This window comes from Schistocerca gregaria, chromosome 3, assembly GCF_023897955.1.
Source record: "Schistocerca gregaria isolate iqSchGreg1 chromosome 3, iqSchGreg1.2, whole genome shotgun sequence".
Classification (NCBI taxonomy): Eukaryota; Metazoa; Arthropoda; class Insecta; order Orthoptera; family Acrididae; genus Schistocerca; species Schistocerca gregaria.
The window spans coordinates 104,666,424-104,691,605 of NC_064922.1; positions in this window are offsets into that span (position 1 = coordinate 104,666,424).

Here is a 25,182-nt window from a genome sequence, read left to right on the forward strand (position 1 = left end):
TACAAGTTCTGAGCCAGCGGTACACGACCATTTATGTTACTTAGCTGTGTTTCCTGTTAAGTGCACTAATGATGTTTACTTTGTGTGTACCCCAGTACATTACTTACATGTGTGTGGTCGTGTTATGTGTAGCTGATAGATGGCTCACAGTGCAGTGTATCTGAGTAAATGCTTTCGTTTCTTGACAGGGCTTCATTCTCTGGCATTTTGATACATCCGCAGTTTTTTATCAGTGCATGACCATCCCTTACTCCCTTCACAAAGTACCTGTCACAGCATTTAAATGCGTTACCTATAACTTTTTATGTTTGTTATACTGTCAAATATTTTCACCTATTTCGGTACAAGATTATTTTCTCTGCGTGCAAAGATGCACCTCAATCTTATGTTGCTGAATACAGCAACATGAGATTGACGTGCATCTTTGCACACAGAGAAAATAATCTTGTACCGAAACAGGTAAAATGACAGTATAACAAACCTAGAAAGTCATAGGTAAGCGCGAGTTGGTACTGCAACATCTTCTCCAAATCAGTGCGTGTGTATGTATGCAAACAAATAATTTCAACAAAAAGTAATATAGATCTCGTATCACTGATACATAGGCGTCTTGCAAATTTAATACTTGTTCTAAATCGAAGTCAAGATATTTGAGATTTCATACTTTTCAATTTATTCGGCGCTCAGCACGACGAATTTTTTTGTAGCTAGTACTTGCATTTCATGTCGTTTAGTTACTGGTTTTGTATACGTTGAAACTTCAGATCACTGTAGGCGTTCAGACGTTGAATCTTCTTAGTTCTTGGATTTGTGAGCAAATAACAGCCTGGGCTTGATACCCTTGTTATGTCATATGGTCCTTCATATAGTAATGTCAACTTGCTGTTTTTTCGTTTGAGTTGTGAAGATTTGAGTTCATCTACATCTACATACACATTTATACTCCGCAAGCCACCCAACGGTGTGTGGCGGAGGGCACTTTACGTGCCACTGTCATTACCTCCCTTTCCTGTTCCAGTCGCGTATGGTTCGCGGGAAGAACGACTGTCTGAAAGCCTCCGTGCGCGCTCTAATCTCTCTAATTTTACATTCGTGATCTCCTCGGGAGGTATAAGTAGGGGGAAGCTATATATTCCATACCTCATACAGAAACGCACACTCTCGAAACCTGGCGAGCAAGCTACACCCCGATGCAGAGCACCTCTCTTTTGCAGAGTCTGCCACTTGAGTTTGCTAAACATCTCCGTAACGCTATCACGGTTACCAAATAACCCTGTGACGAAACGTGCCGCTCTTCTTTGGATCTTCTCTGTCTCCTCCGTCAACCCGATCTGGTACGGATCCCACACTGATGAGCAATACTAAAGTATAGGTCGAACGAGTGTTTTGTAAGCCACCTCCTTTATTGATGGACTACATTTCCTAAGGACTCCCAATGAATCTCAACCTGGTACCCGCCTTACCAACAATTAACTTTACATGATCATTCCACTTCAAATCGTTCCGCACGCATACTCCCAGATATTTTACAGGAGTAACTGCTACCAGTGTTTATTCTGCTATCATGTAATCATACAATAAAGGATATTTCTTTCTATGTATTCGCAGTACATTACATTTGTCTATGTTAAGGGTCAGTTGCCACTCCCTGCACCAAGTGCCTATCCGCTGCAGATCTCCCTGCAGCTGCAATATTCTAATGCTGAAACTTCTCTGTATGCTTCAGCATCATCCGCGAATAGCCGCATGGAACTTCCGACACTATCTACTAGGTCATTTATATACATAGTGAAAAGCAATGATCCCATAACACTCCCCTGTGGTACGCCAGAGGTTACTTTAACGTCTGTAGACGTCTCTCCATTGATAACAACATGCTGTGTTCTGTTTGCTAAAAACTCTCCAATCCAGCCACACAGCTGGTCTGATATTACGTAGGCTCTTACTTTGTTTATCAGGCGACAGTGCGGAACTGTATCGAACGCCTTCCGGAAGTCAAGGAAAATAGCATCTACATGGGAGCCTGCACCTAATATTTTCTGGGTCTCATGAACAAATAAAGCGAGTTGGGTCTCACACGATCGCTGTTTCCGGAATCCATGCTGATTCCTACAGAGTAGATTCCGGGTTTCCAAAAACGACATGATACTCGAGCAAAAAACATGTTCTAAAATTCTACAACAGATCGACGTCAGAGATATAGGTCTATAGTTTTGCACATCTGCTCGACGACCCTTCTTGAAGACTGGGACTACCTGTGCTCTTTTCCAATCATTTGGAACCTTCCGTTCCTCTAGAGACTTATGTTCTGAGTAAAACATAATTTCCTATTTCATTAGTTTACATATTTATGAGATTCTAATCATATTGCGATTTTCTAAGGTGTGTCCAATGAGTAAGTATAATTAACATGGCTCTTATCTTTTCTTCTTAGTATTCTACTTTTCTTGGAAATTTCGAAAGAGGGTCTACCCGCTCGTTGCTTTCTCTTGACATTCAGCATCAAATCTGCGGGAGTGAATTGTGTGTTATAAATAGAAAGATGGTTCACTATGTGCTCAAACAAATCAAGATACTGTATCCATAGTGAATGGTGGTGACAGAAATATGTGGGTATGAACCTGTTCAGTTCGCTAAACACCCGTTCACAGGGATTTGCTTGTGAGTTAATACGTCATAGTCATGTTGTTTGTATGCCACTGTCCTGCAAAAATTGTCGCCAATTATAACCAATGAAATAAGATGCATTGTCTGTGAACTGTGACTTGGTTTCCCTACTGTCGTAATGAAATCATTTGAAATTCTTGTAGTTACAGCAGACGTAGCAGACTTTGCAGCATGTAGCTTTACAAACTGGGTTGCTTCAAATGGCTCTGAGCACTATGGGACTCAACTTCTGAGGTCATCAGTCTCCTAGGACTTAGAACTACTTAAATCTAACTAACCTAAGGACATCACACACATCCATGCCGTAGGCAGGATTCGAACCTGCGACCGTAGCGGTCTCGCGGTTCGAGACGGTAGCGTCTAGAACCTCTCGGCCACTCCGGCCGGCCTACAAACTGGGAAAACATGTCAGATAATACAATAACATGTTTCATATCCCATGGGCAGTGGGATATAACCAACAATATCAAGGGCTACATTTTGAAGCGGTTTACTAGGCAAAATAGGACGTAATTCAGTCTTACTAATGATGGACTTTGCCTTCTGACTGATGACACAAGTGCTTAGTAATTGATGTACTTTTCTTTGCGTATTGAGAAAGTAGCAAAACACACTTTCACACAATCGTTAGTGTTTTTAATTCTGTCGCTGAATAAGAACGCTCGCATTCAGTGAGTGTTCTGCTTGCAAAACTGGTCTCTTCGCTTCATACTTACCCTGTTCTTGATCAATTTGAAACTGACATGAGCCCAAACCTATCTTCGAAGCATCTGTAGCGAGACAAAAATCTTGGCTCACATCAGGTTGACGCAAGGTACTGGAGTTAATTAATGCTTTTTTAAATGCGTTAAAATCATCGCTGCAGTCCGCTGCAGTCCTGTGTCCGAAGCCATAGAGCGTTCTTAAGTAAACCTAGGAATGCTGTACTGCTTAATAACTGCAAGATACTGTAGTTAACTAATGCTTCTTTAACTGCGTTAAAATCGTCGCTGCTGTCCTGTTTCCGAAGCCACAGAACGTTCTTAAGTAAACCTAGGAATGCTTTCAACTGCTTCTTGGTGTTTGAATATGGAGAATTCTTGAGTGTGCTGGTTTTACCAGAATCTGTTCGTATTCCTTGTGAAAATGCTATGTGTCCTGAAATTCTGATTTTCTCTCGTAGTAAACTTGGGAAGAACAGTTATACATTCTAGAAAGGACACTAGAAAAGGTTCCACAAGCAGGAGTAATGGCAAATTAACAAAAAATCCAAGTTTGCCAATAACCAAAACGGCCTTGCTGTGTTGGTACTGCGAACGGCTGAAAGCAAGGGGAAACTGCGGCCGTAATTCTTCCCGAGATAAGAGAACCACTTGTATGAACATCAAGAGCTCCGATGGAAACCCAGTTCTAAGCAAAGAAGGGAAGGCAGAAAGGTGGAAGGAGTATATAGAGGGTCTATACAAGGGCAATGAACTTGAGGACAGTACTATGGAAATGGAAGAGGATGTAGATGAAGATGAAATGGGAGATACTGCGTGAAGAGTTTGACAGAGCACTGAAAGACCTGATTCTAAACAAGGCGAAAGGCTATTTACAATTTGTACAGAAACCAGATGGCAGTTATAAGACTCGAGGGGCATGAAAGGGAAGCAGCGATTGGGAAGGGAGTGAGACAGGGTCGTAGATTATTCAATCTGTATATTGAGCAAGCAGTAAAGGAAACAAAAGAAAAATTCGGAGTAGGTATTAAAATCCATGGAGAAGAAATGAAAACTTTGAGGTTCATCGAGGACATTGTAATTCTGTCAGAGACAGCAAAGGACTTGGAAGAGCAGTTGAACGGAATGGACAGTGTCTTGAAAGGAGGATATAAGATGAACATCAACAAAAGCAAAACGAGCATAATGGAATGTACTCGAATTAAGTCGGGTGATGCAGAGGGAATTAGATTAGGAAATGAGACACTTAAAGTAGTAAAGGAGTTTTGCTATTTGGGGAGCAAAATAACTGATGATGGTCGAAGTAGAGAGGATATAAAATGTAGACTGGCAATGGCAAGGAAAGCGTTTCTAAAGAAGAGAAATTTGTTAACATCGAGTATAGATTAAAGTGTCAGGAAGGCATTTCTGAAAGTATTTGTATGGAGTGTAGCCATGCATGGAAGTGAAACATGGACGATAAATAGTTTGGACAAGAAGAGAATAGAAGCTTTCGAAATGTGATGCTACAGAAGAATGCTGAAGATTAGATGGGTAGATCACATAACTAATGAGGAAGTATTGAATAGGATTGGGGAGAAGACAAGTTTGTGGCACAACTTGACTAGAAGAAGGGATCGGTTGGTAGGACATGTTTTGAGGCATCAAGAGATCACCAATTTAGTATTGGAGGGCAGCGTAGAGGGTAAAAATCGTAGAGATATACCAAGAGATGAATACACTAAGCAGATACAGAAGGATGTAGGTTGCAGTAGGTACTGCAGGATGAAGAAGCTTGCGCAGGATAGAGTAGCATGGAGAGCTGCATCAAACCAGTCACAGGACTGAAGACCACAACAACAACAACAACAACTGTTGCGACTGCATTGCGTGGATCGTACCACTCACAATTATTATGTCGCGAAGTGCACATGTCTACCTGGATTAAATTCTCTGAATCGAGTACAGACATGAAGTAAGCTATGTTTGTCTCCGGAACTTGAATAACCGGTAATTATGATTCAGTATCCCCAACACATCACGTTTTGAGATAGGATCGCCCCAGTAGTGCTTCCTATTTAGCTATTTTTGAAAATAACGCCTTAAACTGCCTTGGCGCGCATTGAGCGATTCTGGTTCAAAATCTGTTTCCTGAGCCCCCCCTTAACCCAGCTTGACCAAGATTTGTTCATGAAAGCGCATTGGAACTATTTGTATTTAATCCGCAATCAATTTATCCTCTGTATCGTTCTCCCACACTGAGGACTCACCTTGTAAGTACCCGATCACATAATTGATCTTTTGTCGATCAGTCCAGTTTCTGGGTAAAGCTGTTTTAAATGATTTTATAAACACAACTGGGTGTTTTCTCTGGGATCTATACCTAAAACAGACGGCATTTTAATAAACTCTCGTGAAGCAGTACAGTCACAAGTTAGATACTGCCCCAGGATTATCGAACAGGTAATTCGTGGAGAACTCAGGCATTATATAAATTTTTATTAACATAACTTTGTGTTGGCTGCAGGTGACAGAGTTTTAGAGTTTTGAAGGGTGGGTGCCACCGTAGGTGAGGAATGCGTTACTCATTCCCGTACTTGTCTTAATTCCCACTGCAAACTGGACCACTGCGACAACACATTTTGTTACCAAACTGGCAGATCTGTGTCAAAGGTTTCCTTAAGTTGTTTCAATCCATCAAATCCCATAAGATTTCACACACGCAGGTTTTGCAACTGCATTGTTTGCAAAGTAATTGCTTACCGACTGTTGCACCACTCGCAGTAATTCTTCGCTCATACACTTATCGAAGTGTTGGTCTTTGTTGTCAGCCCATTCTGAAAAATTACTACTAAAGATATTCTTCTGATGATAAAATTGTAGCTTTAACTGTTAGGCTGCTCTATGGTGAAATGATCTACTTCAGTTTGAAGTGTGTATACAGTTTCACTGAGTAGTGTTTTCTGTAGTGAGCTTTCCACATCCGTAGACAAATTTTGACAACATTTGGCAGTTCGTCGCATTATTGGGTAGTCTTTCTTGCTGTTGTTTCACATGTTTATATTCTTATGATATGTGCCCTAGACATATTAGTTTGGAGAGTAGACTTTTTGGTATTCATTTCACTTTTGAATGTGGTCATATTGTCTTCAGTGGTTAATATTTGCAACGTTTGTTCAATATTTAGTTCGCTAAAAAGATTCTCCTGCTAGGAACGCAAGCTCGGCTGAAGATCGAACCATTGCGTTCGCGATCCGTTAGTTAGTAGTAGATGGTTGCAAATCTTGTTGTACAGTGGCATGTTCGGAATACATATTGCTTTCACTTACAGCAGCGTTAATATCTTCCATATTTACGATCATTTCGACCTCATTACTTTTTTCACTTGAAAATGAGGCGCTAAAATAGGTTGCTGACATTTTCCATTTTTGTCAATTTTGACCATAGTAACAAAAGACTTATGAATCGCAATAACGCTTTTTTTGAATACGTGATATTACCTGTCAATGAAAGTAGTAATACTGCTTCTGAACAACCAAAGCACGTACTGCACGTATCTCAATAGTGTGATACGCTATTACTCGCGAAATACATCGTCCATGTTGTACCAACTAAATATTATATTGTTGCGTTCATCACTGTTACTGTATTGTATTACGCAGTGGGACAGTGTGCTAGTAATCAAGCTACAAAAGTAAGGTACTGTTGATATTGTAAAATAAAAACGCATAAGACTGCAACCTACATAAGACTACTCCAAGCAGGAACGCGCAATAATGAATTTTGTCTTTACGCAAATGCCTCCCTTCTGGTTCAGGGTTATTTTTGGTAGATAATTTTATGTATTTCCTGTATATTTCCTCGTTATCTCTTTCCAGGTGTTTTAAGTTCAGGTTTTCGTTTACTTTGTGTTCTGGCAATAGAAATTTGAGTTATCTCTCGACCATCAAACAAACAATTAGTAGAATGAAAACAATGACAATTACACACAGTAGGCGTTATTTAATAACTGTGTTGGTGCGGTCGCCGCTGTAAGTTGACTTTCACCTCTGCCAACTTAAATATTTTAGGATTTCGTTACCAGAATGGAGATCGTTATCCCAGGTAGATGTTTGAGTGGCTCAACAAGAGGGTGTGGACCTATTGAGTTTTAGAATTTGTAATTTTCATACCCCGATTTGTTAATGGCTCTATGCGGTTTGACTGATTAAAAATAACTCGGACTTATTTTTCGAATGACTGCAGCTTGCACACACACAGTGAGTAAGAATGGACATTGTAAATTAGTAACGAAACACGCCAATGGCAGATCGGTACCACATCGATGTGTTGCGTCTTCCCTGCTACAGACGCTGAAAGATGAAACTCATGACACAATGAATAGTGAAATTGAACATTTGAACTGGAGGATTTATCACAAAACAGCATCAAAGTAACTCAAAATAAATTACCACTACTGCTCGCGACGCTTACACTGTGAAGGTTGAGAGCAGAAAGACAACTGCGAAGAGTCAAGGCTTCTCATAGACGCTCTCAAAAATTTTTAAGGCTGCATCTTCTTTTATTACACAAATAATAGAAATATGAACACTGACTGTTTGGTCACATAATGTTTAAATAAAATTTTACATAAAATGTTGGTTTAGAAAGGGGGTATTACAACTATCAAGCCTAACTTTTGAATTCTGCTCAAGCTTCGGTGTTTTGGAAGCGTCTGTACGGCTTGGTGGCTATGCCAGCGGCGGCTGACTTTAATTCATCGTAGTTCATCCAGTTCTCACGAAATATTTATAAGTTATGTACAGGAATCTTACCTATTAGTCTAAACCAGGTAAAAATCTCTACAGTAGGTCCTAAGATTACCTCGCACGTGCAGACATAAGCGAGGAGGGAATGTTAATTAATAGATCTAGAGATTAGTCGACTATCCTGATTATAGTGATACAGATGTGCTCGCGTTATGAATAGGGGAGTATACCTGTGTCGAGAATTGACTACAGTATGTGCAATACGTCATTGAAACTTGTTTTTAAATAATGTATTATTCAGAATATCAGCTATTATCTTATTGTTATCTAGGGACGAAATCAAGAGGAAGAGTACTCCTTGGCACAGCTGGAACACCCTTTTTTTTCCTAAGGAGTGGAGTCCTTCCATAGCTCAGAAATCTCCAGTGTCAAAACACTACCTGTCGGAGAGCGCCAGAACCCCTGGAATGGCGACTGGCCAGGACTGCCGGGATATTACTGTAAGCACTACAGCTTCATAAGAGTACGACTTTCGTCAGAAACTGTATGCTTGTACAACTGATATTCTCTCTTGACATGTGTGATTGTAGAATTTTGTATCACTGAGGACATTTATTTAAAGGAATCTTGTTGGACATTGTAAATTGTGTAATTGTTGTGTCTCATATTATGATGACTTTGTAGACACAGTAATTTAAGTGATGCTAGTCAGTTATTTCTGGTCTCTTACTAGATCGCTTTAACTGTATGGTTCCAATAGTGAGAGATGCTTGAAAAGTGTTACAGATTAGGACGTAGAACCAGTTACTAGGAACATGTAGTTCATTTGTTCTCGTTCTGAGTCTCGTTAAGAGTCTGCAATTCTTTGTTCATGAAATTCAATATTTATGTAGTGTGATCTGAAGTAAAACCACTCTCGTACTTCAATATTTCGCGTCCTTCAGTATTCATCCCACATGAACCATGGACCTTGCCGTTGGTGGGGAGGCTTGCGTGCCTCAGCGATACAGATGGCCGTACCGTAGGTGCAACCACAACGGAGGGGTATCTGTTGAGAGGCCAGACAAACGTGTGGTTCCTGAAGAGGGGCAGCAGCCTTTTCAGTAGTTGCAGGGGCAACAGTCTGGATGATTGACTGATCTGGCCTTGCAACATTCACCAAAACGGCCTTGCTGTGCTGGTACTGCGAACGGCTGAAAGCAAGGGGAAACTACAGCCGTAATTTTTCCCGAGGACATGCAGCTTTACTGTATGATTAAATGATGATGGCATCCTCTTGGGTAAAATATTCCGGAGGTAAAATAGTCCCCCATTCGGATCTTCGGGCGGGGACTACTCAGGAGGTTGTCGTTACCAGGAGAAAGAAAACTGGCGTTCTACGGATCGGAGCGTGGAATGTCAGATCCCTTAATCCGGCAGGTAGGTTAGAAAATTTAAAAAGGGAAATGGATAGGTTAAAGTTAGATATCGTGGGAATTAGTGAAGTTCGGTGGCAGGAGGAACTAGACTTCTGGTCAGGTGAACACAGGGTTATAAACACAAAATCAAATAGGGGTAATGCAGGAGTAGGTTTAATAATGAATAGGAAAATAGGAATGCGGGTAAGCTACTACAAACAGCATAGTGAACGCATTATTGTGGCCAAGATAGATACGAAGCCCACACCTACTACAGTAGTACAAGTTTATATGCCAACTAGCTCTGCAGATGACGAAGAAATTGAAGAAATGTATGATGAAATAAAAGAAATTATTCAGATAGTGAAGGGAGACGAAAATTTAATAGTCATGGGTGACTGGAATTCGAGTGTAGGAAAAGGGAGAGAAGGAAACATAGTAGGTGAATATGGATTGGGGCTAAGAAATGAAAGAGGAAGCCGCCTGGTAGAATTTTGCACAGAGCACAACTTAATCATAGCTAACACTTGGTTCAAGAATCATAAAAGAAGTTTGTACACATGGAAGAAGCCTGGAGATCCTGATAGGTTTCAGATAGATTATATAATGGGAAGAGAGAGATTTAGGAACCAGGTTTTAAACTGTAAGACATTTCCAGGGGCAGATGTGGACTCTGAACACAATCTATTGGTTATGACCTGTAGATTAAAACTGAAGAAATTGCAAAAAGGTGGGAAGTTAAGGAGATGGGACCTGAATAAAATAAAAGAACCAGAGGTTGTACATAGTTTCAGGGTGAGCATAAGGGAACAATTGGCAGGAATGGGCGAAAGAAATACAGTAGAAGAAGAATGGGTAGCTTTGAGGGATGAAGTAGTGAAGGCAGCAGAGGATCAAGTAGGTAAAAAGACGAGGGCTAGTAGAAATCCTTGGGTAATATTGAATTCAATTGATAAAAGGAGAAAATACAAAAATTGAGTAAATGAAGCAGGCAAAAAGGAATACTAACGTCTCAAAAACGAGATCGACAGAAAGTGCAAAACGGCTAAACAGGGATGGCTAGAGGACAAATGTAAGGATGTAGAAGCTTATCTCACTAGGGGTAAGATAGATACTGCCTACTGGAAAATTAAAGAGACCTTTGGAGAGAAGAGAACCACGTGTATGAATATCAAGAGCTCAGATAGCAGCCCAGTTCTAAGCAAAGAAGGGAAGGCAGAAAGGTGGAAGGAGTATATAGAAGGTTTATACAAGGGCGAGGTACTTGAGGACAATATTATGGAAATGGAAGAGGATGTAGATGAAGACGAAATGGGAGATACGATACTGCGTGAAGAGTTTGACAGAGCACTGAAAGACCTGAGTCGAAACAAGGCCCCCGGAGTAGACAACATTCCATTAGAACTACTGACGGCCTTGGGACAACCAGTCCTGTCAAAACTCTACCAGCTGGTGAGCAAGATGTATGAGACAGGCGAAATACCCTCAGACTTCAAGAAGAATATAATAATTCCAATCCCAAAGAAAGCAGGTGCTGACAGATGTGAAAATTACCGAACTATCAGTGTAATAAGCCATGGCTGCAAAATACTAACACGAATTCTTTACAGACGAATGGAAAAACTGGTAGATGCAGACCTCGGGGAGGATCAGTTTGGATTCCGTCGAAATGTTGGAACACGTGAGGCAATCCTGACCTTACGACTTATCTTAGAAGAAAGATTAAGAAAAGGCAAACCTACGTTTCTAGCATTTGTAGACTTAGAGAAAGCTTTTGACAATGTTGACTGGAATACTCTTTTTCGAATTCTAAAGGTGGCAGGGGTAAAATACAGGGAGCGAAAGGCTATTTATAATTTGTACAGAAACCAGATGGCAGTCATAAGAGTCGAGGGGCATGAAAGGGAAGCAGTGGTTGGGAAAGGAGTGAGACAGGGTTGTAGCCTCTCCCCGATGTTATTCAATCTGTATATTGAGCAAGCAGTAAAGGAAACAAAAGAAAAATTTGGAGTAGGTATTAAAATTCATGGAGACGAAGTAAAAACTTTGAGGTTCGCCGATGACATTGTAATTCTGTCAGAGACGGCAAAGGACTTGGAAGAGAAGTTGAACGGAATGGACAGTGTCTTGAAAGGAGGATATAAGATGAACATTAACAAAAGCAAAACGAGGATAATGGAATGTAGTCAAATTAAATCGGGTGATGCTGAGGGAATTAGATTAGGAAATGAGACACTTAAAGTAGTAAAGGAGTTTTGCTATTTAGGAAGTAAAATAACTGATGATGGTCGAAGTAGAGAGGATATAAAATGTAGACTGGCAATGGCAAGGAAAGCGTTTCTGAAGAAAAGAAATTTGTTAACATCGAATATAGATTTATGTATCAGGAAGTCGTTTCTGAAAGTATTTGTTTGGAGTGTAGCCATGTATGGAAGTGAAACATGGACGATAACTAGTTTAGACAAGAAGAGAATAGAAGCTTTCGAAATGTGGTGCTACAGAAGAATACTGAAGATAAGGTCGAAACAAGGCCCCCGGAGTAGACAACATTCCATTAGAACTACTGACGGCCTTGGGACAACCAGTCCTGTCAAAACTCTACCAGCTGGTGAGCAAGATGTATGAGACAGGCGAAATACCCTCAGACTTCAAGAAGAATATAATAATTCCAATCCCAAAGAAAGCAGGTGCTGACAGATGTGAAAATTACCGAACTATCAGTGTAATAAGCCATGGCTGCAAAATACTAACACGAATTCTTTACAGACGAATGGAAAAACTGGTAGATGCAGACCTCGGGGAGGATCAGTTTGGATTCCGTCGAAATGTTGGAACACGTGAGGCAATCCTGACCTTACGACTTATCTTAGAAGAAAGATTAAGAAAAGGCAAACCTACGTTTCTAGCATTTGTAGACTTAGAGAAAGCTTTTGACAATGTTGACTGGAATACTCTTTTTCGAATTCTAAAGGTGGCAGGGGTAAAATACAGGGAGCGAAAGGCTATTTATAATTTGTACAGAAACCAGATGGCAGTCATAAGAGTCGAGGGGCATGAAAGGGAAGCAGTGGTTGGGAAAGGAGTGAGACAGGGTTGTAGCCTCTCCCCGATGTTATTCAATCTGTATATTGAGCAAGCAGTAAAGGAAACAAAAGAAAAATTTGGAGTAGGTATTAAAATTCATGGAGACGAAGTAAAAACTTTGAGGTTCGCCGATGACATTGTAATTCTGTCAGAGACGGCAAAGGACTTGGAAGAGAAGTTGAACGGAATGGACAGTGTCTTGAAAGGAGGATATAAGATGAACATTAACAAAAGCAAAACGAGGATAATGGAATGTAGTCAAATTAAATCGGGTGATGCTGAGGGAATTAGATTAGGAAATGAGACACTTAAAGTAGTAAAGGAGTTTTGCTATTTAGGAAGTAAAATAACTGATGATGGTCGAAGTAGAGAGGATATAAAATGTAGACTGGCAATGGCAAGGAAAGCGTTTCTGAAGAAAAGAAATTTGTTAACATCGAATATAGATTTATGTATCAGGAAGTCGTTTCTGAAAGTATTTGTTTGGAGTGTAGCCATGTATGGAAGTGAAACATGGACGATAACTAGTTTAGACAAGAAGAGAATAGAAGCTTTCGAAATGTGGTGCTACAGAAGAATACTGAAGATAAGGTGGATAGATCACGTAACTAATGAGGAGATATTGTATAGGATTGGGGAGAAGAGAAGTTTGTGGCACAACTTGACTAGAAGAAGGGATCGGTTGGTAGGACATGTTTTGAGGCATCAAGGGATCACAAATTTAGCATTGGAGGGCAGCGTGGAGGGTAAAAATCGTAGAGGGAGACCGAGAGATGAGTACACTAAGCAGATTCAGAAGGATGTAGGTACTGGGAGTTGAAGCAGCTTGCACAGGATAGAGTAGCATGGAGAGCTGCATCAAACCAGTCTCAGGACTGAAGACAACAACAACAACAGTATTCATATACACATGACAGATAGTAAGGCCCTCATAGGAAGTAATGAGCATTGAGTTGCATGATAACACCAGATAACTTCAATGTAGCGGGTAAAGAGGAAACTGACGTCTTAGTATATGTCATGTGGTGCCAGTACTGTAACATTATGAGACTGCTGGGGTGTCTTAGAATTATTTTGCAGTCTACAAAAAATAATCCAGATAATTATGTCACATGTAGGAGACAATTTTTCACCTTGGAAAATTTTCAGACTTTCACCCTGTAATAGATGTTTCATGTATCCTCTTTTTCTATTTCAAAATGGTAGCATTCACTTTATCGGTGTTGCAGTCTTTTTCTCAAATTATAAAAATTACTCTGGTGAAGTAAGGTTTTTCCAGATGTGAAAAACTGCTCCAAAGGACGACGTGGTCATGTTCTTAGGAACAAATATTATATTCAGATTTTTGTTGCAATCGGGATAATCTTGCCAGAACCGTATTTAATAGTCTATGGTAGATGACTCTCTTACACAGCAGTGATCAGTAAGTGAAATAAAAGGAAGAATAGGTAGTGTTACGAGTACAAAACAGGAAAAATGTTAGCCCATTATATAGATGTATTTCATTTTTTGATATCAACCTTCCATTTCAAGGCATAAGACGATGCACGACTGACGAAATATGGCCCAAACGCCCACTCGTTATGTAACTAGTTGAAAAAAATACAGGATTTTACTCATCATACTTATAAAACTCTGTAAATGGGTAATTAGCAATATCTTTCAAATAGCTTTAATATACGATGTCAGTTCGGAATGTAAAGATCGCTGACCTTGGCACTCATACGCTTCAAATTGTTCAAATGGCTCTAAGCACTATGGGACTTAACATCTGAGGTCATCACTCACCTGGACTTAGAACTACTTAAACCTAACTAACCTCAGGACATCACACACATCCATGCCCGTGGCAGGATTCGAACCTGCGACCGTAGCAGCAGCGCGGTTCACGACTGAAGCGCCTATAACCGCTCGGCCACAGCGGCCGGCTTCATGCGCTTCAGTTGGGTGACAACTACGATCCAATTCGGTTGCTTACTGCTTAAATGTGTGATTTCAAAATGTGAGACAAAATTGCCAATCCCACCAAGTGTGAGGTGCGTAGGGTTATCTTATTTATAAAAGCCCAAAATGTGCGATCCATCGAAAGTTACAGACAGGTAACTGAGGTTTACGGTAATCTGGTGAACAAAGCTTCTGTTCGGAAGTGGTGTATCAATAATGGCAGGCGGAAGAATGTTCATGAGGAATATCGCTCGGGCCGGCCCTCAGTAGTGACTGACGGACTCGAAGGAGGGATTGAAACAAGAATTCAAGAAGATAGGCGTTTCGCAATTAAGACGACTGCGCACATTCTTTCTAGACGTTTCGAGAACTATATTGTACGAGATTGTTAGTGTAGATCTGGGCTATATAAATGTGTGCCAGGTGGATTCCTCAAATTTTGTCAGACGAACACAAAATCAAACGATTGGTACCTGTGCAGACATTTCGCAGTGGCTATGAAGAGGTTGTTGATGGATTTTTGAATCATATTGTCACTGGTTACGGGACTTCCACAAAATAATCATAGCGCCAATCAGTGGAATTTAATCATTCGTAATCCGCAAAGAAACCGAAATAAATTGTGAGTACCAGAAAGATTATGGCTATGGCGTTTTGGGATCGTAAGGGTGCCCTGCTCGTGGACTGGATCCTAGAGGTGAGGCCATAAATGGAGCGGCCTACTGTCAGGCGCTTCAACGACTTTGCCGGGCCGTTAAAAACAAGCTTAGCCGAGCGGTCTAAGGTGCTGCAGTTATGGACTGTGCGGCTGATCCCGGCGGAGGTTAGAATCCTCCCTCGGGCATGGGTGTGTGTGTTTGTCCTTATGATAATTTAGGTTAAGTAGTGTGTAAGCTTATGGACTGATGAACTTGGCAGTCAAGTCCCTTAAGATCTCATACACACTTGAACATTTTTGAAAAACAGGCGGTGGGGAATGCTAACCAATGGATTCATCGTCCTTCACGATAAGGCACGTCCGCATGCAGCAGGAGCGACACAGGGCTTGATTCAGCGATTTCAGTGAGAAAAAGTTCAACATCTGTCATACAGGCTAGACTTAGCACAAAGTGGTTATCACTTTTTCGAAAACTGAAAGATTTTTTGAGTTCACAACGCTACGGAAGTTATCATGAACCTGGCGGAAACTGTGTTTGCAAAACGCGTAGAAAAGCTGGTAAAACGGTACGACATGTGCCTATATATGAACGGTGACTGTGTAGAAAAGTTGCTTGGGTATTAAACCGTGTGTAAAATACAGTTTTAATTATATCGAACAAAAATTTCTGTTGGAAAAAAACCTTCTTTACTTTCCGAACGACTTTCGTATTGCACATGACTTAGAATTGTAGAACCAGTAACATTTACTAATGCTGCGCAAAACGCAACGTCATGTCTCACAACAACAAAAGTAATATAAAATGCGTGTGGCGTTCCCTAGTTCGAGTGGTTCTAAAATCGGTTACTAGAGTGAAACAGCGGTTGGGAAACAATTTGATGCTCTTAGGTACACTATCCTCCAGGTACAATACTCTTTCCTGACTATAATTTGCAGGCCACGCGGTCTCTAGGCGTCTTGTTACGATGCGCGCAGATCCGTCGGAAGTTCGAGTTCTCCCTCGGGCGTGAGTGTATTTGTTGTTCTTAGTGTAAGTTAGTTGAAGTTAGATTAAGTACTGTGTAGCTTAAGGACCGATGACTTTTTCAGTTTGATCCCGGAAGATCTTAACACAATTTTTTTTTTTACAATTTACAGTAAAACGCCTTTTCATATGTCCTTGTATTTTGTCCCTTGTACTGGGTGGGGCAAGTGAAAGTAGCCGCTTAAAAACACTTCCAGGGTACGAAGAAACACAGCAAGGGGAAGGAAATACAATACTAACCTGACTACCCTTTACCTCTTGGCACTTTTGCGGAAGATGCTGAAGGCTGATCGAAGCTGGAATTGTTGCAGTCTCATCTGAAATGTTCTGCTGCAGCTCTTGAAGACTATGAGCGCTGTTTGCGATACACCTTAGAGTTGAGGGCTCATCAGCTTGCAGCTGAGGGCACTCCGCACAAAGTGATCGCACACTGACAGATCAGGTGACCTGGGTGGCCACCTAGAGCTCAAACCAGACTGACCTCTGCTAACAACTCTGTTAGACAGCAAGATTATGTAAAGGTGCTCCAAGGTTCGGCCGGCCATACGGGCAGTTGCTCCATCCTCTTGGAAGTAACTGTAGGTCTCTTCCTCATCCCTTAATGCCGCCACAAATGGTTTCAAAATGTTGATGATATAACATGCCGAAGTCAGCGTCTCTTGAATGAATATGGAACCAATAACGCGGTATGCAGACAATGCATACCAACCCCCAATTTTCTGATCATGCAGTAGTGTTTTTGGACGATATGGAGGCCGGCCGCGGTGGTCTCGCGGTTCTAGGCGCGCAGTCCGGAACCGTGCGACTGCTACGGTAGCAGGTTCGAATCCTGCCTCGGGCATGGATGTGTGTGATGTCCTTAGGTTAGTTAGGGTTAAGTAGTTCTACGCTGTAGGGGACTAATGACCACAGCAGTTGAGTCCCATACTGCTCAGAGCCATTTGAACCATTTTTGACGATATGGAGATTCTCCACTGCCCAGAACCTGTGATTCTGTTGGACTGACCACTCAGGTGAAACCGGATACGTGTCCAAGCCATTTATTCTCATGTCAGTGAACAGCCACTCACAAAACTGGAGGCGCTGAGGAGCATCTGCTAGTTTTAATGTGCGAAGAACAGACACTCAGTAGGCATGCGTGTGCAGGGACCAGGTGGAGTATTCATCTGCGTCCTCCACGTTACATTCCAATCTCTTGCGACAGGTTTGGTAGGACTGTGAATCATTTTCTGATTAACTGCAGCCACATTTTCTGGCATACAGGCATGATTCAGAATGTTTTTTTTTACTTGTTCAAAACTTATCTTGCACTAAGCGTTGCATGTCACTCTTTGCTGGGACTTTGACACCATTAAACTTCTCAGCAAACAACTGACCACTCCATTTCCATGGCTTACTTGTCACGTAACTTTCCACAGTGAACACCCGCTGCTCCACTGCGAGTACCATCGTCCCCTCAACACTGCCCCACTCACTGACACAGCCCGCACTACGCTCTGAATAAATGTGAATCACGTGGTAGGCGTGCACGTGGTGTGCAAGTGACAGGATGTGAGTATACGCATAAATTCACATCCTGCATCAAGATGAGATATACTAATGCGAGAATAACTCACCAATGGGTAACAGCAGATTTTGAAAAGTACGTAATTCAAATACACCGTATTATGTTTAGTCATGCGTTTCGTTTGGAAACAGCGTAGTACACAGTAAAAAAATGGCTTTGAGCACTATGGGACTTAACTTCTGAGGTCATCAGCCCCCTAAAACCTAGAACTACTCAAACCTAACTAACCTAAGGACATCACACACATCCATGGCCGAGGCAGGATTTGAACCTGCGACCGTAGCGGTCGCGCGGTTCCAGACTGTAGCGCCTAGAACCGCTCGGCCACTCAGGCCGGCATAGTACACAGTAATAAATATCATCGTTCCTAGAGATCATAGCTCACTTTTACAGCCATTAAATCGTTTTAAGACAAAATCACAGCGAAGAACAAGGAGCTAGTCGCCTAAACACTCGGCGGAGACGAGAGTGGGATAATTAAGAGTCCGAAGTAAGGCATAAACAAAGCGTGGGGGGTGATAATGGGGCACTCTAAAAAACGGCTCATGTATATCTTCGATATCTGGTTAGGATACCAAAACGTCCAGATTTGCTTAGATATCTGCTCTTACATGTACACGCCAGCACATATTTGCCTAGATATCCGCTCGTAACATGTACACGCCAGCACATTTTATGCATGCGCTCATTGCTATACATGACCGCGGTCATTCTTCCAAACGTTAAATTTAAACCTCTCTTGTTCCATTATCTCCAGCTATATCATACTTTCCACCTTCTTACGTTTCTCCTGTTTCTCATTCTCTCCCTCTCTCCCAAAAAAGAGAAGTAAATCCTCATGTCTGCAATACATAGCACGCTGAAATGACGAGAAAACAACTGCAAATCAGGTGCAGAGTTATTTGGAAACTATCAGAATAGTATTTCAGTTCACTCAAAACATCTTGAGATCGTAAAATCCGAGAATTATCACCAGAACGGTAAATACCACAAATTTGATCCTCTATTGCACAGGTGCGGAGCTGGAGAATCCTTCCCACAGTGAAAAGCAGGGGACACGGGCCCGGCACTTTTCTGCTGGAGGTCTTGCCTGAGGAGGTGTACGAGAGAGAAGAAGACGGAGAGGAAGGAGACGAGGTGCAGATGTGAACGACGGCCGCCTCAGACAAGAAGTAGCTACTGCGAGACCTGAGGTGAGCCAGCAGTATTCACAGGAAGAGAATGATGAGGCGACATGTCGCTTCATTCTTGTGCATTGCCTGCAGAAGTTTTCCTGTGCTCGGCTGCAGTAAGTGTGCTCCAGCAACTCTCACCCAGGTTAATTACTAACGTAGCAATAATTTTATGCAAACCTTGGCAGTGAATTAAGTTTTTACATTATTGCCACAATAAGATGCTTTTGTCTTTTTAAGGGCACGATAAGCAGAGAGAGTATTATCAAGTTCTAATTGTGAGAAGGTGTGATGTGAACCATTTTCAATCATGTACCAGTGCTCTGAAAAAAAAAAAAATGTAATTTTAATTGGAAATTCTGTCAGTTCGCCATGCACTTTCTAGCATACATAGAGAGGAAATATTTCCCACTTATTGTATAGAATTCGCTTGATCGTTAGGGTGGAAATGAGGAGCATATATGGGTATCATATAATTAGGTGTTTTGCTGTTGTTTGTAATCAGCATGTTGATCAAGAACACAGTTTAAATCACTATTGTAAATTTGAATATATTTACCTATGAAGGTATATTTGGAGGTATGTAGATTCTCAGTTGGTTTACAATGTTAACGGTTGTCATACTTACATCCAGAAAAGCAATCGTGTTGATGACGCACTAGGTTGGCTTCTAACGAAATTAGGAAGATCCGATTTGTCACTGTGTACCTGTACTGCTTGAGTGTTCGCATTACTTTTGAACTGATTCTATTTTTCTCTAACAACACAACACAAACTCTAAAATTATTGCATGAAATGCTTATCTGGCTAAGTACGAAGTTGTATGGACAGTATCCACGGCGCAAAAAGAGAAAAAGTGACAGGAAAAGGGTGATAGTACAATGGTCACTGAGGGTTTCGTGGTAGGAGCTGTGAAGACACTAAGTAAGTTTATGATTTATAATTATGCGTTTTAATACCTAACATCTGCACCAAAACGTAAGCCTATATTATTAATAGAATACAAAGGTATTCAGTACGTCATTCATTTATTCAAACTGTCAGACATCATGTCACATCCTACAATGAACACAAACTTGATTCTTGTCCTCAGTGACCAGGTTCAGTTTGTAGCTGTTGAAATCACAGAGATTCCTGAGCTGCATGCAACAGTCACGTCTTTTTTTCCTTTCCTAATAATCTCCTCATGCTAGGCATGGCAGGGCGTGACAGAGTATCGTGGTCAGCTAATAGTGTTGCAACTGGATTGGGAGTCCGGTCGCAGTCGCCATTCTCTGAACGAAACTGCGATGCTGAAGGAACCGCCTCTGACTGTCTACACAGTTCCCACAGCCAGCTGTCGGTGGCCATTACCTCCACAGGGTACTACATGATAAGGAGCAGAGCCCATTCCTTCAGTTGAAGACACACCTGCTGTATGCCAGCACCAATGCAGCTGTTGCAGTGTGCAGGTTTTTAAGTACCACAATGCGAAATCATGTCCGCCTCCGCAGTGTAGCGGTGGCGTTACCGCCTACCACGCAGTGGTCCCGGGTTCGATTCCCGGCGGGGGACTGTGTTGTGTGTCCTGCATCATCATTGACTCGCAAGTCTCCGATGTGGCGTCACCTAAAAAGGACTTGCAATACGGCGGTCGACCTCCCCAGAATGGGACTCGCGGCCAGCAATGCTATACGATCATTTCCATTTCCATGCAAAATCATTATATGCTACTATATTATTATTAAATTACACATTATATATAAATATTCACTAACTGCGAGATTACTGTGAAAATTGGTACCTTCCGACAGTTGGTGATACACCAGCGCCCCAAGTGGCGAGAAAGTAGCCATAAAATCAAAATTCATACTTAATAACTTTCCTAATTAATTTGCGAAACAGTTATTACATTTTTGTGGTATAAGCATTAGTAAATTATCAAGAGACATAAATGACTCAGAAATACATATAACAACAGCCGAATCTCTGATCTACATCTACATCCATACTCCGCAAGCCACCTGACGGTGTGTGGCAGAGGGTACCCTGAGTACCTCTATCGGTTCTCCCTTCTATTCCAGTCTCGTATTGTTCGTGGAAAGAAGGATTGTCGGTATGCTTCTGTGTGGCCTCTAATCTCTCTGATTTTATCCTCATGGTCTCTTCGCGAGATATACGTAGGAGGGAGCAATGTACTGCTTGACTCTTCGGTGAAGGTATGTTCTCGAAACTTTATCAAAAGCCCGTACCGAGCTACTGAGCGTCTCTCCTGCAGAGTGTTCCACTGGAGTTTATCTGTCATCTCCGTAACGCTTTCGCGATTACTAAATGATCCTGTAACGAAGCGCGCTGCTCTCCGTTGGATTTTCTCTATCTCTTCTCTCAACCCTATCTGGTACGGATCCCACACTGCTGAGCAGTATTCATGCAGTGGGCGAACAAGCGTACTGTAACCTACTTCCTTTGTTTTCAGATTACATTTCCGTAGGATTCTTCCAATAAATCTCAGTCTGGCGTCTGCTTTATCGACGATCAACTTTATATGATCATTCCATTTTAAATCACTCCTAATGCGTACTCCCTGATAATTTGTGGAATTAACTGCTTCCAGTGTCTGACCTGCTACATTGTAGCTAAATGATAAAGGATCTTTCTTTCTGTGTATTCGCAGCACATTACACTTGTCTACATTGAGATTCAATTGCCATTCCCTGCACCATGCGTCAATTCGCTGCACATCCTCCTGCATTTCAGTACAATTTTCTATTGTTACAATCTCTCGATACGCCACAGCATCATCCGCAAAAAGCCTCAGTGAACTTCCGATGTCATCCACAAGGTCATTTATGTATATTGTGAATAGCAACGGTCTTATGACACTCCCCTGCGCCACACCTGAAATCACTCTTACTTCGGAAGACTTCTGTCCATTGAGAATGACATGCTGCGTTCTCTTATCTAGGAACTCTTCAATCCAATCACACAATTGGTCTGATAGTCCATATGCTCTTACTTTGTTCTTAAATGACTGTGGGGAACTGTATCGAACGCCTTGCGGAAGTCTAGAAACACGGCATCTACCTGTGTACCCATGTCTATGGCCCTCTGAGTCTCGTGGACGAATAGCGCGAGCTGGGTTTCCCACGACCGTCTTTTTCGAAACCCATGCTGATTCCTACAGAGTAGATTTCTAGCTACAACTCAATGATATATGATTAATTCATCAGAATAACATTTTTTTGTCCGTTCTTATTATGACAAGCACTTTCCTTACGAACGTAACAAGTTTGTAGGGAGCCCAATGTTTCGCACAGTCTTACAATTTACTCGACTTTCAAATACACAAATATTTTTATAAATGTAACTACTTTTGCTTCAAAAACAAATGAGTTGAAGATTATTGCCATTTGTGACTCAGATGCTGCAACAGTTGCGGAATAGGTTCTTCTCGGTCGGGAAACAATTTTATTGCTTCTGTTCTTTATTATCGCATCTGTGTACTCTTTCCTTCAGCTATAGTTATGGTACCTTATCTGCTACTTTAAATAATGTAGGTATGGCATCCCATGCACATTTCCTATATTCCACACTCACTGATTTGTCTGGAAGTGTGAAGAAAACTTAACGTTTTTGAGTAGATGTGCAACGCTATTCTGCTGAAGGTCAGGTGTTCTTCTGTTTACTAGCATTTTTTTTAAAAAAATACGACATTTTTCAGTAAGCATCTCTATGTTACAAGAAAATGGCAAATCAACTGTTCTGTAATGCCGCGGTTTATACCTCCTAGGGTCACAAGGAAACCTAAAAATGACAGGTATGGTGGCTTCTTCTTGTTGTTGCTGCAATTTATTGCGCTCCAGACGCTCCCCTTTGTAAAAACCATGCTGTAGACCAATGTAAACAATTATGATTCACTTTCGCTTTCACAAGACCTCGCCAAACTCAATGCTGTAACTTCCTGCCCGGTATCGTGACGGTTAGTATTAGACTAAGATTACGTTCTGTGTTATGTATGGTCTTTAGTGTTAACATAGTTACGTCTTTCTGTCGTTACATTTAAAAGTTAAAGAAGGATTTTCTTTTATTTTCAAATAATCGCATGAAATTTCCTTCATTGCAGCAGAGATGTGAGATCGTCGCCGACTGTTGGACTAAATGAAAAATGTACGACGTCTGTTTTGTGATAGGGACGTTGTAGTAACAATACAAATCATTATATGCTGTCGCAGTCTCATAAAATTATGAGGCTACATAAATGTTCACATATTGCTGGTTAATATTCTGTGTTGTGTAAAATAATTGGAGTTAAATTACATTTTTCTGTTGTTGCGTTGAACAGTTAAAAAAGGCTTTTCTTTTGCTGGAAAGAAAACCACACAAAATTACAAAATTTGCTTGACTGAAATGGTATGATTTTGCTCTGTTCACTCTGGTTCAGCAAAAATAACCATTATTAATAGACACTTACTTGAATCAAATCTCCGCTGATTGTTATCTTTGGTCTTGTAATCAGCATAAAACAATACTACATTTAACACTCATTATTTAGTTCAGTCAGCTTGGGTTGTTGTTGTGAAAATGATGATAATATCTGGATTTCACATACTTAGGAAGCAAGATTAGGATTTAACCTAGGAGGTTAAAATCAGGGGAGATGGCGTTACCTATACTGAGTTAAGCACTGGTTGAAGCCAGGGAGTGTGGCAGGCCGCCATGTTTCTGTGCCCAAAACAAGAGTGTGGTAAGGCAGGCTAAAGATGCTCTGTGATATAAATTTATTAAGCCACGAGATCCATGGGAGGAAACCATGCGCAAGTTGTCTGATATCTACTGTAAAACTTACTCTATTGAAAACTTGTTGACTGTTCATTCATCTCTTCTTCATGTTTTCTACACAGAATGATCTGCGGTGGTTTCTGCAAAACACGTCTCTGTTCTGGAATCTGTAACATTACGACATTTGCCCTAGTATACAGCATGTATTCAGCAGGTTATGCTCGAGTCCTTCGGCCTGAAATTGTAATAATTTGGGCATATAATGGAATTACGTTATTTTTAAGACTACAAGTTGACATCAATGTTACATCGAAAGTAGTTCGCTCTCTGGCTGGAGGACTAAGAATTCATATACAGACTGGATGGCAGATGCATGATTATTGCAAACCACTATTTGTAACTACAACAACATTACAATAACACACACAGCTGTTTTGTATATCCATTTTGAGCAATAAATCTTAATCCAGTACCATCCAATACAGATAACAGGACGTTAGCAGAAATTTCCACTGCCAGGCAGTTTCTGAGGGCATTAGCAGATATCGTTGCGTACCACACGAAGTTAACTATTACGCGAAGTGAAACTAACCATGGAATCCCATTATGTTGCTATAAACGAAGCTTGCCTCTACTAGTAATCTAATCGCAACGTGCTAAGAAAATAGCAGTAGAAATACAGGGTGTCCGAAAAGTCTTTCCCTGATTACACAAATTGATAACTCAGGCCAGAAATAAGATAGATATTGTTTACAAACTATCAAAGTTTTTTTTCACTCATCAGGAAACTTCCACATGAGCACCCTTGGAAGCACGTAGCACATCTAGGCGATGTTCAATTTCCGTCCACACATTAGCCAACATCACAGCAGGGATCGATTCAACTATTGTGGTTATCCGTTGCTGCAGGGTTTCAAGACCTGTACACGTGTTCGGTAGACCTCGTCCTTGACATAACCCTATAAAAAGAAGTCTAATGGGGTTATGTCAGGAAAGCGTGGAGGCCAAACCGTTGGCCCGTCACGACCAATCCATCGTCCTGGAAAGGTCATATCGAGATAGGCACGGATGTCCAACCACAATGAGACGGTGTAACGTCTAGCTGAGACAAGACATCGGGGTGATACTGAAGCACCTGAGGAGCAGCATACAGTTGCAACGTGTCCAGATACACTGCAGATGTGATGGTAACCTCAGCGAACAAGAATGGCCCGATAATTTGATCGTGCAATAGCGCTCACCAAACATTCACTTTTGGACTGCCTCTGGTGCACGGCGATTCAGTACTCCACTGACAAAAAAGGTCGCTTCGTCGGAAAAGGCAATTCGTCTGGGATAAATATCATCGTTCTCAATACATGATAGCATTTCGATCGCAAAGTCATATCGACGTGTACTGTCATTGGGCAACAAGGCCTGAACGATTTGCACTTTGTATTCACGAAACAATAAACGTTTGTGTAAAATGTGATGGAGAGAGCTT